Source organism: Malania oleifera, chromosome 9 (assembly GCF_029873635.1).
Source record: "Malania oleifera isolate guangnan ecotype guangnan chromosome 9, ASM2987363v1, whole genome shotgun sequence".
In the NCBI taxonomy this organism is placed as follows: domain Eukaryota; kingdom Viridiplantae; phylum Streptophyta; class Magnoliopsida; order Santalales; family Ximeniaceae; genus Malania; species Malania oleifera.
Window position 1 is genome coordinate 57,241,658 of NC_080425.1, and position 17,187 is coordinate 57,258,844.

Sequence of the window (17,187 nt, forward strand, 5' to 3'; positions counted from 1 at the left end):
CTGCTATCATGAGCTCAGTCCTTGTATGTTCTATAAGCACTGTTTGTTTCCGAACTTCCTGCTTAACGACCAAATATTTGAGCTCTATGTGCTTAGCGCCATTAGAATATTTATCATTTTTGGGGAAAAAAATTGTTGCGAAATTATCACAATGAATTCTCACCTTCCTGGCTATACTGTCGACAATTCCAAGTCCCGAGATAAAGTTCTGCAACCACAAAGCATGAATTGTGGCCTCAAAACATGCCACAAATTCAGCTTCCATAGTAGTTGCTTCTATGATAGTCTGTTTGGCACTCTTCCATGATATTGCTCCCCCAGCTAATAGGAAGAAATAACCAAAAGTTGACTTTCTACTATCAACACATCCAGCAAAATCTGAGTCGAAGTAACCAATCACCTCCAACTTATATGATCTTTGATATGTGAGCATGCAGTGTCTCATTCCTTTCAAATACCTCAAAATTTTCTTTGCAGCTTTCCAATGCTCCATTCCAGGATTACTTTGGTATCTCCCGAGCATTCCAACTGCAAAACTGATATGTGGTCTCGTACAAGTTTGCACATACATCAAACTTCCAACAACAGATGCAAAAGGAATAATTTCCATTCTTTTCTTTTTTAATTCATTCTGTGGACAGTCTTTTGCACTAAACTTGTCCCCTTTACAAATAGGAGCAGGAGTTGGCTTACATTCAGCCATATGAAATCTTTCTAGAACTTTATTGATATATCCCTTCTGAGACAATCCTAACAATCCACGTGATCTATCACGAAAAATTTCAATTCCTATCATGTAAGTTGCCTCACCCATATCTTTCATTTCAAAGTTCATAAAAAGAAATCTCTTGGTATCATTTAGTAAACCAAGATCATTACTGGCAAGAAATATATTATCAACATACATAATCAAAAAGATAAACTTGCTCCCACTAACCTTTAGATATATACACCGATCAATTGTAATGCCCCAACCTGGGTCTGCTAGGGAGCATTGCGTCTCTCCTCCTCCACCTGGACCAGACAACAGGAGGGGTCCTTATCGGACTAATGACTGGCCCCAGAAACCAACACATATCCTTTTCAGTGTGTTTTGTCCTCACTTACACACTTCTTGAGAAAACTTCCTAAAATTTCACCCATCCCAAGATTACTCCAAGCCAAGCACGCTTAACCATCGAGTTCTTATGGGAAGGCTCTCGAAAAGAAAGGTGCACCTTGTTGATATGGGTAGTAACATCTAATCATTTTAAGCGTTTCTTCCATGGGGTATCACATTAACGGTATTTTCCTTAAATTCCAATGTCATGATGGTATCATTAAATTTAATATACCATTGTCCGGAAGCTTGTTTAAGTCCATAAATTGACTTTTTTAATTTGCAAACCATATGCTCGTTACCTTTAATCATTAAACCTTCAGTAAGATCCATATACACCTCTTTGTCTAAATTTCCATTCAGAAAATCTGTTTTCACATCCATTTGGTGTAACTCTAAGTCAAAATGAGCCACCAAAGCCATTATGATTCTAATGGAGTCATTTTTTGATACAGGAAAGAACGTCTCTTTATAATCAACACCTTATTTTTGAGTGAGACCCTTTGCTACAAGTCTAACTTTATATCATTCAATATTTCCATTACAATCGTGTTAGGTCTTAAAGACCCATTACACCCAACTGTTGTAAAAACTTCAGGTAAATCAACAATGTCCCAGACTTTATTCTGTTCCATAGATCTCAACTCATCATTTATAGCATTGATCCACTTTTCAGAATCATTACTTTCAATAGCTTGTGAAAACGTAACCGGATCCTTACTAGTCCCTAAATCATAGTCAACTTCTTGTAGATATACCAAATAATCATCAGGAATAACTGATCTCCTTTCTCTTTGAGATCTCTTTAATGCTATTTCTCGTGTTTGTTCTGCAATTGGTTCAATGGTGACATTTTCATTACGAAGTGATATATCACCAGATTGTGGTTCAATGTTATCATACTGTTCAATAACTGGAGGAACAACAATATCTATTAAAGGTCTAGATATCGGGATAGGAACTAGAATTTCTTTAATCACCACATTACGTGATACATTACTCCCACTCATTTCACCATTCTCAAGGAACTTGGCATTTTTGGTCTTAACAATTCTCATACTACGGTTTGAACAGGAAAACCTATACCTTTTAGAATTTTCTGTGTAACCAATAAAGTACTCGCTTATAGTTCTAGAATCGAGCTTCTTTTTATGTGGATTGTAGATCCTAGCCTCTGCTGGACAAACCCCAAACATGAAAATGCCTTACTAGGAACTTGATTAAGCACATAAACAACTGTCTTAAGGGCCTACATCCATAATGAAATGGGTATTAAGGAGTTACTTAACATACTCCTAACAATTTCCATAGGAGTACGATTACACCTTTCAGCCGCACCATTCTACTGAAGTGAGCTAGACATTGTGTATTGTGCACAAATACCATGCTCTTCTAGGAATTTAGCAAATGGTCCTAGACATTGTCTAATTCCATCATACCTACCATAATAATCACCACTTCTATCAGATCGAATGTTTTTCATATTTTTATCTAATTGTCTCTCAACTTCAGCAATATATGTTTCTAAAACATCTATTATGTAGTGACCTAGAGAATTTATAATATTTAAATAATAAAAAGGAAGAGATAAAAGAAAATTAAAAAAGGGACACAACAAGTCTTTGTCGACGAACGTGAAGCCTTCGTCGATGAGGTGGTACTTTGGGCTCGTCGGCGAGGGTGTGCTTCGTTGATGAGAAAATTCCAAGAAAGGTTTTGGGGGATTCTGAATTTCGTCGACTAGGAGAGAGTTCGTCGACGAGTTGTCTTCTTGACCTCGTCAATGGGGTGACGTGGCTCGTCGACGAAGGCCAGTGTATAAATAGTGTTAAACACTATTTTTTAGCTTAATTTGGCCGCAAGAACTTTCTCTCTCACTGCCTTCGGTTTCCCTCTCTTCACTCTCAATTTATGGGTCTGTCTTCCGCTAGATTGACAATCTGAAGCCACCACGATACTCCTCAAAAGTTCTCTGCATATTTGCTGGAGTGAATCGTCGATGGGTCGAGTTCAGAATTTATCCCAGATTCAGGGTAAGACTTTCTACTCAGTATTTGGCTTTTTGACAGTTGTAGAAAGTGTAGTACGCATAGAAATACTGAAGTTTAGTTCTGGGAATGTCGTTTCCATGGTGTTGAATGGGGAACTCTACGAGTGCAGGACTGCATTCTTAGGGGTTTCTCAGGAATCAGGTAAAGGGATTAACTAAGCTAGTTATTTTCTGAAAATGTATGTATGTTATTATAACATCTGATTTCAGGAAAATAAATATATATTTATATATGTTTTATATTTGTGAAATACTACTGAAAATGATGGTATATTAAATATACGAAAAACCTATTTCCTGTGGCATGAGTGGAATTTATAATGAAATACTGTTTCTGGGAATATGATAAAGATATGGATTTTTATAATGAAAAATCAGCGTATGAACTGAGATTTTTATATGATTTTCCAGAGTACGGACCGAGCTATGGATATGTTTGCTGGCATACGGGCCGAGTTATGGATATGATTTGCCGGCGTACGGGCCGAGCTATGTGTATGATTTGTCGGCGTACAGACCGATGATTTTCATGATATATGTATAAATATGCAAAATGATACGATGATATTGATTTGGCAATTATAGTATGAAATATTCATGTATCACAATTTCATTATATGTTATATGTTATCAGAACCTGGTTGGCTTGGTTTAGGCTAGCACTTGCACGACACCGCTACTATGAGTTTGTGATCATCACGATATTATGTTAACACTGCTGTACAGAGTAGTGTGAGGTTGGATAGTCAATGTGGTTTTAAGAAGTGTGAGCGCCCTTGGTGTACGGAACAAGTCTGGCATACCCATCGGATTTACAAACTATACTTTTGACTTGGTAGTGGTCAGCCTAGTGGGAATAAACGAACAAATTCCCGAAACCTGTGAGAGACAAATAAAGAAAGAATAACACCAAAGAAAAATTCAATCACACGCACAAGACAATATTTACGTGGTTCGGCAATTTTGCCTACGTCCACGGAGTTGCAGGGATTTCAATATTATCAGAAAGAAAGCACAGAGAGTGCGGCGATACAATTCTCTCGCTCTCGCTCTCTCATGGATACAACCACACACACAGCCCTAATCACCCGAAAGCATCCCTTTTATATGTTGCGCCTAGGGTTCCGTTCCGAATGGGCTCCAAGCCTTCGCTCCATGGACTAAGCCTTAGGATAGAAATCTCTAATTAAATAGGGGTCGGGTCGTCATCCAAATTAAAACACAACTAGACTCCACAAAAGCCCAACACAGCCAACCATTGTCATGTCCCGCCTTTAGGCCACACAACCCAGCCATGTGGGGGTAATACATGACAACAACCAACTAACCTACGATTTCGTATTATATTATATGAGATGAATATTATGTTTATGAAAATCATGTATGTTCTGCCATGACATGAGAATATGTGTTTCCCAGATATGATACAGACAGTTATACTAATATGTTTATGTATGATTTTACATAGAACATGGAAATGCTCATGTTGCCACACACTAGTATTAGTTTATTTCCCTTACTGAGAGGTGTCTCACCCCGAATTACATGAAAATTTTCAGGAGCCCCTGATAGGAGAGCGGATAAAGCTATGCTGAGATAGTACTGTTGATTTGCCCTCTCTGAAGGGTAAGTTTTGGAGGGGACGGTTGGATTTTGTGGGAAATGTCCCTAGGACTTTCTTTTTAGGATGTGTATATAAATGTAATGGATGTAGTAACTCTGATATTGTGATAGATGGTTTTGTGTTTATGATATTATGATTTTATGTTTCCTGCTTCTTAGGCTTCCGTTTTGTATTTCTATTATATCCCTGGTACTCATAGGTCCAGGTTGATTATGATCTACTGGATAGGCTATAATGGTTTAAAAAAAAATATGTGGAAATTAAGCAGGTCATTACATATTACTTAAGACTTTTCATGTAACAAATATATATAACCATGACATGAAAAATCATCAATAAAAGTGATAAAATACTTTTCTCCACCAAAAGACAGTGAGTCAAACGGTCCACATACATTAGTATGAAGAATCTCTAGAAGATTTCCACTTCTCATGGCACATTTCTTTGTATATTTGGTTTGCTTTCCTTTAATGCTATCAACACATACATCGAAATCAATAAAATCAAGGTTTGATAGAATCTCATCTTTTACTAATCTCTCCATTCTCTCTCTAGATATATGACCTAGTCTTTTATGCCACAAGAAAGAGGAATTTTCATTTACTTTGCTACGTTTAGTTCCAACATTATGATGTAGGGTGAGGAGTGTTTCAGCAAAATTTTCATTAAGATTAAATTTATACAACCTCTCACACAAAACACTAGAACCAACACACAAGCCACTTTTCATAAGACGAAAACCTTTATGTTCAAAATATAAACCATAACTGTCATTATCAAGTCTTGATATGGAAATTAAATTCCTATATACATTTGTATGAACATAATACTTAATCAGTTCGACCTTTCCCATGACCTATACAAAGCTCGTTGCTCTGAAATGCTTGTTTCAGTAATAACAGATGATTTATCAATTCACAGAGCTAAATCAAGATCTAGAACACCAAGGTGAAATTGAATCTGTTCATTCCAGCTAGAAAAATTTGTTCCATTAAAAATCGGAATAGAAGAAGCTAGCAAATGTAGTAAAACAGGAATAGACACTGCGATAAAATGATCACAACATTAATGCTTTGAGTAAAACATTTCCATTAGTAAATTGCATTCAATCTTTGGATCAACTTATGCAATATACTAACATTCATATATACTGGTGATTTACACCCATCTAGGCATAATTGATAACCTTTTAAAGTTCGATTGGTATGTCACCTTTGGGCATCCATCCCAATCTCACTACCATTCTTTCAATTATCTTGACTAGTTTAATGATTACTTGAAATTTGGTGCACCTTTGGGTCAACCGTAATAATCATATAATCATTCTGTAATAATATTTTTTTAAAAGAAAAACATAATTCAATTCAATGTTTATAACCTTTCTCAGCAAGATCACTTTGGTGACAACATGTTGATTACAATATAAATATTGATGGATAAATATCCAAGCAAAAAATTGTCCATACTAAAATCAAACAAAAAAGCATGGATAACGAAAAATTCCCAGACTGTTATAACGTCGTTTTCTAAGGTGGCGGTGATGACATGGCAGTGGGGCCCAGTGATGATTGTGCTAAATTATACCAGGTCAATTCCTAGGTAAATGGGGAGTCACAATGGACCGCTTAAGTCTCACTTTCCTAGACAGAATTTTCTTTAGATACGTAATTAGCACAATATACCACAGACTCACCCATAATGTAAACCAATCTTTAAAAGCAGATAATTAACCATACACCCTTAAATACAATTATTCACCCAACTATAAGAATTTTACATGCTTACTTTTATGTAAAATTCGACAATTAATGCATGCATAATAACATTGTCAACTTTGTCAACTTACTATTATAAAACATATAAGAGTTCCATACTTAATCAAATAATAAAATTGCTTGCATGCATTTTCATTTAATGGCTCAAATCAGTATCACTGTCCTGAGGAAAACGGTTAAAGTTTCAGGATGCTAGCAAGTTCACCATTTTAGAACTATGATATTTCGGACCAACAAAACCCAATAAAACCAGAAAATTACATATAAATTTTTCGATATTATATGAAACATTAACGAGATTGTAAGGCGTTAACGGAAACGATCTTTATCACAAAAGGAAAATCACAATAATTTCAGCATAGCTCTGATACCACATATAAGAAATCATATGCTATTATTTTCTATAAACACAAGATCTTTAAATCATCATGATCTTCACATATATGTTACTTTTATGCGGAAAAATAAGAAAGCCATAAAGTCACATACCAGAATCGTTCATGGTGTATGTCAACTAAGAAGAACGCTCGTAGAAACCGTAGAAATTGTTTCTTTCGCTTCACCTTGATCTCTTTCCATACTTCGCCAGATTTATGGGAATATGGCTGATGAACAGAGAGTTAAAGCAGAGAGAGGACAATTCCTATACTCTTTACTTTTATTCTATTGCCATACAGAATAATATCTCTATATCACTACTCCCCATAACAATAGCTATATATAGATACATAGGAAACTCTTCAACTTTCAGCCTTTAATCTCACATTAACTCTTTAGTTAATCCACTATGACCTTTCATTATCCTTTATCAATTGAGACATATAATATTCACGTGGGACATAGGCATATTCTTACATCAACTGGATATTTAGTTAAAAAAATTACAATATAAATGAATGTTAAACTAAAAAGTTTGGGTCATGGGCTCCTCAAGATGCAAATAGTTAATAATAAAAATAATAGACCGAAATATAAATGAAACTTAAAATAATTAAAATAATCAACTACCCGAGCATAATAACATGAGTAGCTTCTAGTAATATACATAATAATTAAATAATTTAGTTTAAAAACATATATAATACTTTGTTAAGTATAAATATTATGTTAATGTATTCTATAAGACAAAAACATGAATCATAGTATAGGCGATGTGTTTAGAACACTGTCAAAAAAAAAAAAAAAAAACTACAAATATGTAAAAGCATTCAGTACTGCACAAAATTAACAAGAAAAATGTCAAATAATAAGAAAAATTCTTGCATACAGAGAAAGTAGAGATATACATAGAAAAAATATAGAACAGTCCTTAACAAAATGCTATTCCTGACTATGCATAATTCTTGCGTACTCAAAAATAATATGTCAAATTAGAATCAATCCCTAAAACAAACAACTAAATCAAGCCTACAACAAAGTTATAATAAAAAAAATTATTTTACAACTTAAATTTATAATCTAACAAATCAAGTAGAAATAACTATTCAATTGGTCATAACGTAAATGACATGCATTTACCATCATCTCATAAAATAAATAAAATTAAACCAGACTCACACCACCACTTTACAATTAATAATATTTTCACCTATGCTATCAATGAATCAAAACATGTGAAGGGTTGGCTCTAGGGATATTATAAATTGTACTCTATCTAGTAAATTAAAAGTCAAATAATAACATTTTTAACTATCAAAAGGTTGACCTAACGATCAAAAACTCAAATAGTCTCATATCTTATAGCATTAGTTCCGATCAAGGGATAAAGAGTATATTTTTGAAGCTTAAAAACATTTTGCACAACATTTTGAGCTCCCCCCAAAACTTCATCTTGGGTCATTATTTTAGATATCCAACAGTTTTAAGTAGCATACAATTGCAATGAGAGAAAAAAAGAAAAAGAAAAAAAAAGGGCTAGATTGAGTTTTTCAGCCCATGTTAAGGAACCCAACCCAAGTTGAGATGTGACCATAGTTCTATCTGCAAGATTACTACTCAAACATGTCCAAGTACATGGCCGTGGCCTATCGCATCTTATTGCCACAGAATTGGCTTGCATAGTTTTGTCTTCATGGGGCATCTGCCCTACACAAAGCTGGATTTGATTAGATACGCATGAGATCAGGTGGGATGGTGTTTGACCATCATGTCCAAAATTTTGAATTGGGCAATGGGAATTGCCCCTACCTAGCATGCATCCAACTGCATCTGTCCATCACTTGGCTGATCCATGATGCCAAACAATTGGACCCATTTGGACCTTTTGCAGAGCAGTGACAAAAATCTATTTGGTAGCCTAAGTTGGATCCTTGTGGGCAGTGGCCATTTAGTGCCCTGCCAAAAACTCAGCACTCTTGGATTAGGTACAAGCTGAATTTAATGATCTACAAGTTGTGTATATTGGGGTTTCATGATGTAGAAACTATGCATGAATTAGGTTATTGGAATATGGGATTGAAGAATGTGTAGTCAAGGAAGTTCCTAACAATTTGAGATGTGAAATATATAATGAGCATAATTTGATTTATTTTTTTAAAAAACGAGTATCTAAAGAGATTGAATAGAATATGAAATGACAAAGATATGACAATACAAAAATTTAAAGGACGTTATTTTTCTTTTGATTGGTCATGTTAATTTATGTAGTTCTTCAATGGTTCACAAATAAAACACTTGTCACATAAAAATGATGCCAAGAAAATAATTTGGATTTTACAACTATAAGTAAAAACATTATCTGTTTTTGGTAGCACGATATTCCAATTCTAGATTTGAATTTGTGTGAATTTGGAGAAAACATAATATTAAATTACATTGAGTTTCTTTTAGATCTAGACAAATTTAAATCCATAACTTCAAATACTATCTTATCTTAATAAGTTTTCGATATGTACAAGTATAAGGTACGTTATGGACAAGCTAAGCATTTCTTATTTTCTTTTTACTAAGTTTTTTATTGTGCTGGTAAACTTCAAATTATCAAATCAATCCTTCAAAGCATACTAAGATATCCATACTCTGCAATAGTCATATCAAAAGCAACTGTGAATAGTTTTGAATAAATATTTACATCTTTTAACAATTGTTCGACCAAAATGACACTTGCAAACATACATAACTATGGGGTTTAGACTTAAAATTGGTTTCTAAATTCAATAAAGACTCTATCTTCAAAATGTTTTGGAACATTTTCCCTTCAAAGTTCTTTTTTTGGACTAAATCAGTTCATGCCTGCAAATTAATTAAATTTGACTGTTAAACAATCTCTTGAAATATAAGCGCATATGAAAAGGGATCATTTTAAGTGATAGATATGAATTACTTTCTTTGTTTAAGGGTTTGTTTGGAATTTAAAAGAAAAATATGAAAGAATTCACATTTTTAGATATTAAATATCAAGAAAAGTGAAAAAGAAAATGAAATGTATAGCAAATTAATGAAGAAAATTTTAATTTTATATATCGTTAGCATTTCATTTTTTTAATTATATTAGGAATATATTTTAATTCTTAATAGTATTTAATATTAAAAATGAAAATAAAAAGAAAATTCATTTAATTCCTTTTATCTTTTTTTTTTTATCTATATCAAATTCTATTAAAATCTATAACATATTTTAATGTGATTAAAAATAAAGAAGATCAAATGTTAATAATGTGTAAAATAAAAAATTTTCATTAATTTGAAATGTTTTCTTTTTTAAAATTTTCTTTTCTTTTCTTTTCTTTGTCAATGTTTTTCAAGTTCCAAAGAAAGCATGAAAATATATTGCAAATGAAAAATCTCCTTATATATTTGTGAAAATTGACACTTTTCTTGTTAACTAGTTTCAAACATATGGTTCCTACTTTTTCATTGAGTTTGGGTTTATGCAAAACAGTTGAATTATCTGTCATTGATTATGTCAATTCTTGATACTGATTATGTAAAGACCCGAACCTGAGTGAGTTCCAACATATAAATTTTTCAGCGGACGCAAATAAATCTAAATTATTTTTATTACGAGAGCACTAATTAGTTTTGTTACAAATATATGTCTCAACTATTAAAATGCAAATTTCTAAAATTTTAAAATACACAAACATATTCTAAATTGTATTATGCTAAATTTTAATTCTACTATACTATTTCTACTCCCGCCCGTGCACTTGCTACTCCAGATTTCTGGTACGCTCCTCAAAATGATCTGAAATGTAAAATAATAATTGGGGTAAGATGACTCTCTCAGTAAATAAATAAGATTATTATTAGTATGTGGCCAAAATAAGCTTTCAAAATATTTTAATTTTGTAAAATAATATTTAATACTATAGCTTTAAAAATGCTTTTAAAATAAATGTAAATTTTAAAATTTCTCCATAAAAACTTTTGTCATCAACTACAACAGTAAAATTTTATAATCATATACTATAATTGTTAAATTAAACTTTTGACTTTAAAAACTGTAATTATAATTTTTAATTATATACATATATATACTTTTCCTTATACGTTTCATTTAAATCATCATTTATGCACAATAATGGCCGTGTTCATATAAACTTATACTTTATCTTCAAATCATACATAACTCTGTACTCGTAATTAAATATGTATATACATATATTATAAAAAATCACCCGTAGGCCTGTTAATCGTAAGTCATGTTTACCCCATAACTGGGTTGTGCGGTCCGAAGACTAGACTTAGTTGGCTGGCCGGCCAAACTAAATCAACGTACATCATCATTAAGTGAGATTTTCCCTATTAAACCCTGATCCGACCTAGGTGTGCACTCAGGAAAAATCTACTACCATATAAAATCACTCTGTAAATAGTGTGGGTGCACTTTGATCCGTTTAAACTTTAAACTGCGGTACCGATCATTCGTAACTTTCTGTATCGTCTGAGCCATAAGGGGTTTTAAAAATATTTTTATTATATAATTTTTATAATTAAAATAATATCATGAAAATCTCATTTTTACTCATATTTTCGTAAAATACGCAACATAAAAAAAAAATCAACTCATGTAATCTTTACTCATATTTTCGTGAAATATACAACGTATAAATAAACTCTTGCCACACAATTTTCATGTTAAAAATATTTTCTTGAATATAAATTAATGATGTAAAATATCTGAGGGGTTTAGAACATTTCTTAACTCAAAAATAAATGCAAGTATATTAAAGATAAAATTAGTATAATTAAATATGCGTAAAAATAAACTCAAGAGAATTTTATGAAACTAACTAGCATAATCGAAATTTATTTAAAAATAAACTCGGGTATGAATTTTAAATATAAATATAACATAATCAAATTTACTTACCAATAAACTCGGGTATGAATTTTAAATAAAAATCTAACAAAATCAAATTTACTTACAAATAAACTCGGACATGAATTTTAAATAAAAATCTAACATAATCAAATTTACTTACCTCTTCTTTTATCTCGTACTACGAACACAATAACTATCTTTAGGAAATGAGATCAGAAATAGTGGGTGAGTGAGAACTTACTCAAAAATTCTCTCTCCACCACTAATTCTTTCACTCACTAATCATTCTCTTCCTTTGAAAATTTTTATGAAAAATGAAGGTTAAGAGCTTCCTATTTATAGGAAAATTTTTGGGAATAAAATAGAATTTGTAAAAATGTAAGGAGATGGGTGAAATTATAATTTTTTTAAATTAAAGAATGGACATGAGATGGGTTAGGTATGAGATAGGGATGGAGGTTATGTGGGAGTGCTTGCCACCACTCCTATTTAATTAATTATTTATTTATTTTTAAAATTTTTTTTTAAATCATTATTATTATTATTATCGTTGTTATTATTTTTAAACCATATTTTAGTATTTTTTTTAAAAGAATTAAATTTGAATTTCGAAAACTCATGTGAGCCCCACACAACTTCAAGACCCAAGTGGGTCCTACGTAACTCCAATAGTCCTTACACGATTTTATAAGCCCTACATAACTCCAGAACTCATGTGAATCTCACATGACTTCGAGACTTATGTGGGCCCCACATAAGATACCTATATTATTATTATTATTATTATTATTATTATTATTATTATTATTATTATTATTATGTATTTGTACAAATTATGTCTGTCAAAACACTATTTTATGTATATGTACTTATTTACGTGTTCAAATAGTGTCTATCCTGTTTATCCTACATGACTTCGGGACTTATGTGGGCCCCACATAAGATACCTATATTATTATTATTATTATTATTATTATTATTATTATTATTATTATTATTATTATTATTATTATTATGTATTTGTACAAATTATGTCTGTCAAAACACTATTTAATGTATATGTACTTATTTACGTGTTCAAATAGTGTCTATCCTGTTTATCCTATGAAATTCCATTTTGATCAAACCGACCTCTAGGGAGCGACTAAGCCGCAATGGTCTCTGAGCACTCGTTAAGACAAGGTCTTTCTTAGGCATCAAACATGGAATCAAAAATCCTACAAAAAGCACTTCTGTATTGATATTAACTTAATGACCATTTATTATTATTATTATTATTATTATTATTATTATTATTATTATTATGCTTTAATCGTATATATATTTTTGGGTCATCAGATTATATCAACACAATTCCAGAACACCAGCCAAGAATATGAGAAGATGCCTAATCTAGAATGATAGAATTGAAAAATGCAGTAAAAGAAAATCACATAGCAATTTAACGTCGTTCGGTCCAAGATGACCTATATCCACACAGCAAGGGCCACTCTTTATTGAAGATTAAAATAAGAACACCAAGAGTACACAGCAGAAAACTCAAGCCACCCTTACCGATCTTCTCTCGGGTACAATAAGTATTCTCTCAAGGTTTTTCTAGCTCTTTTTCTTTTCTGTATCCGATCTCTTACTTAATTGTTGAACTCTTTTTTTTTCCTTGTTGTTTCTACCAGCTATTTATACATCTTAGCTTGATGTCACGTGATTGCTTCATCTGGTCTTGATCTCATTTTGTTATACCAGTTTTACTAACAGACTTGTAATTGACTTACAACTGACCTGAGATTATATATATGTTGCTGACACATGTTGCTAACTTATCTTAGTTGGCACTTAGTCACAACAAATCTCCACCTTGACAACTTCGTTAAGTCATCAAGCCTTCATTGAATCTTCTTGAGAGGTCCTACTCTTCCCCGAAGGGTTCTCAAAAATTTCCCATTTGTATTAAGTGTAGACAATGTCTGAACTTTATAGCTGGTAATGCCTTAGTTAGCATATCTGCAGGATTGTCCTCAGCAAGAACCTTTTTCACCCCAATTTCTCCTGAAGCAATGATGTCTCTAACGAAATGCATTATAATATCTATGTGTTTTGATCTCTTATGGTACATCTGATTTTTAGCTAAATAAATGGCACTTTGGTTATCACAGTAGACAGTAGCCTTTCCTCTGCTCATGCCCAGCTCCTTAGCAATTCCTTTAAGCCAAATAGCTTCTTTGAATGCCTCAATTAAAGCAATGTATTTAGATTCTGTGGTAGAGAGAGCAACCACAGATTGAAGGCTTTGTTTCCAACTGACATCACTCCCAAATACAACGAATACCAGACCAGTCAAAGATTTTCTCGAGTCAATATTTCCTGCATAATCAACATCCACATATCCTTGAATGTCATAACTTGCCTATTCAATTCCTTTAAGCTTTAGACCAATGCTCTTAGTTCCTACTAGATTCTAGAAGATCCATTTAACAGCACTCCAATGAGCCTTTCCTGGATTAGCCATGAACCTGCTCACCAAGCTCACGACATAAGCTAAGTCAGGCCTTGTACAGACCAAAGTGTACATTATACTTCCAACTATGCTTGCATAGGGTATTTTATTCATGAAGGTTCTCGCCTTTTTTGTTTCGGGTGACTGTGCAATTGACAACCTAATATGTTGTCCCATTGCAGTGCTCACTGGTTTTACCTTGTCCATTCCAAATATTCTTAGAAGCTTAGCAATGTAAGTCTTCTGTGATAGGTACAACAACCTCTTGATTCTATCCCTTACAATTTCCATGCTAAGAATTTTCTATGTAGGTCCAAGCTCCTTCATTTCAAACTCAGCTTTCATCATGTTCTTCACTTGTAAAATCTGACCCTTATCACTACTAGCTATTTGTTACTTGTGACTCTTATACTTCTATTTTGATAAGCAAATAATGAAGGAGGAAAAACATGAAGGGGCAGCACAGCAGGACACGTCGACGAGGGAATAGCAAAGGTCTGTCGACGAAGGCTTTGAAGCTCGTCGACGAATAATTACCTAGAGTAGGAAATTTCAGACTTCTGGCATCATCAATAAGAGCCTTGTATTCATCTACAAAGGCTTTTTATGGTCTCATCGACGAGGCTCTGTGTTAGTTGACGAGAGGCACCTGGGCTACGGCAATTTTTCTGAATTTTGAATTTTTGAATATTGGGTGGTTGGGAAAACGGGGGGAAAACTCCAAGGAACCTCTATATATGTCATCTAGGCATATTTTGAGAGAGGGAGTGATCATTAGAGAAGTGTATTATGTACATTTTGATATCCTTAGTGAAATTTGTGTGTCATTACTTCCGTGGATGTAGGCTTTGCCGAACCACGTAAATCTTTGTGTTGATCTTGTTCTGGTGGTGTGTGTTATTTACTTTCACTTGTTATTGTTTATTCCGCTATGCATTTTCACTATACGATCCATATCACAATAAATTGGTATCAGAGCAAAGTTGTTGTTATGGCATCGGGATCATCTTTTGCAAGATTTGACATTGTCAAATTCGATGGAACCGGAAACTTCGGTTTATAGTAGAGGAGAGTGAAGGATATTCTAGTGCAACAAGTAATGGCTAAAGCATTGCTTGATACTTGAATGAAAGGAATGGATGAGACAACATGAGTAGATTTGAAAGCAAAGGCAGTGTCGACAATACGCTTATGTTTGGCCGACGAAGTTCTCTATCGGGTGATGGATGAGGATTCTACAGCGACTATCTAGAAAAAGTTAGAAAGTCGGTACATGTCTAAATCCCTCAATAACAAACTTTTTCTTAAGCAGCGTTTATATTGGCTTAAGATGGTAGAAGGATCTAGTCTAGATCAACACATCAATGCATTTAATCAAATCATAAGTGATCTTATGAGAGTTGATGTGAAGTTTGATGAGGATGATAAAGCTTCGACGTTATTAAAATCTTTGGCCTTAACTCATACCTACGAAAATCTTGTGACCACTCTTTTGTGGGGAAAAGAAACACTTGATTTGGAAGAGGTAGCAATTGCTTTGTTAAATTTTCATCAAAGGTTGAAAATATGTGATGAAGGAGAAGGAATTGTGTTAAAGGGTTGTAATGAGTGAGGCAAAGGAAAGTTTAAAATTGGGTCTAATCAAAAATTCCAAAATCAATCCAAGAAGAAGAAGGAAATCTTGTGTTATAAATGTGGTAAAAAGGGGCATGTGAGCCCGGAGTGTCCGGATTGGAAGAAGGGAAATGCTAATAAGCATGAGGGGATTTCTAAATCTATGAATGTTGTTCAAGAAGAGGATTCAGTGGATGGTGATGTTCTATCAGTTTCAATGGAGTCAGATAATCTAACAGACTCCTAGATACTTGACTCAGCATGTTTTTATCACATGACTCCAAACAAGGAGTGGTTCAGCACTTACAGGTTTGTAAATTTTGGAATAGTTCTTATGGGTAATGATGCTTCTTGCAAGATCGTTGGCATAGGAAATGTAAAGATAAAAATGTTTGATGGTGCTGTAAGAACATTGTGTAATGTAAGATATATACCTGAGTTGAGAAAGAGTTTAATATCTCTTGGTACTTTGGATTGTAATTGCTACAATTACAAGTCCAAAAGTGGAGTCTTGACGATATGGAAAGATAATCTGACTGTGATGAAAGGGCAGAAACTAGATGGGAATATTTACACATTGTTGGGAACTATCGTTGTAGGTGGAGTTGCAACCGTGGATGCTGAATCAGATGAGACCGTTTTGTGGCATGTTTCTTGGACATATAGGAGAACATGACATGAAAGAACTACATAAGAGAAAATTGTTGAAAGGTTTAAAATCATGTTAGTTGGAATTTTGTAGATTTTGTGTTCTTGGAAAACAGAACAAAGCAAAATTCAGTTGAGCTGCTCACAAGACGAAAGGAATTCTTGACTATGAACATTCAAATGTTTGTGGCCTAGTAAGAGTTGCATAAAAGGGTGGACAGGTGTACTATGTGAGTTTCATTGATGATTACTCACGGAAGTTTTGGGTTTACTTCATGCGTCACAAATCTAGTACGTTTGCCAAGTTTAAGATTTGGAAGGCTGAAGTGGAAAACCTGAAAGGGAGGAGAATCAAGTACTTAAGGTCAAATAATGGGACCGAGTATGTTGATTCTCAATTTATAGAGTTTTGTGCAGAGCAAGGCATCAAGAGACATTTTACAGTTTGCCGGACACCTCAACAAAATGGTGTGACAGAATGGATGACTTGGACTCCTTTTGATAGGGTTTGGTGTCTTAGATTGAATACAGGGCTACCGAAGAACTTCTAGGTTGAGGCAGTTAGTATGACTTGTTTTCTGGTTAACCGATCACCAAGGGCATCACTAGCGGGTAAA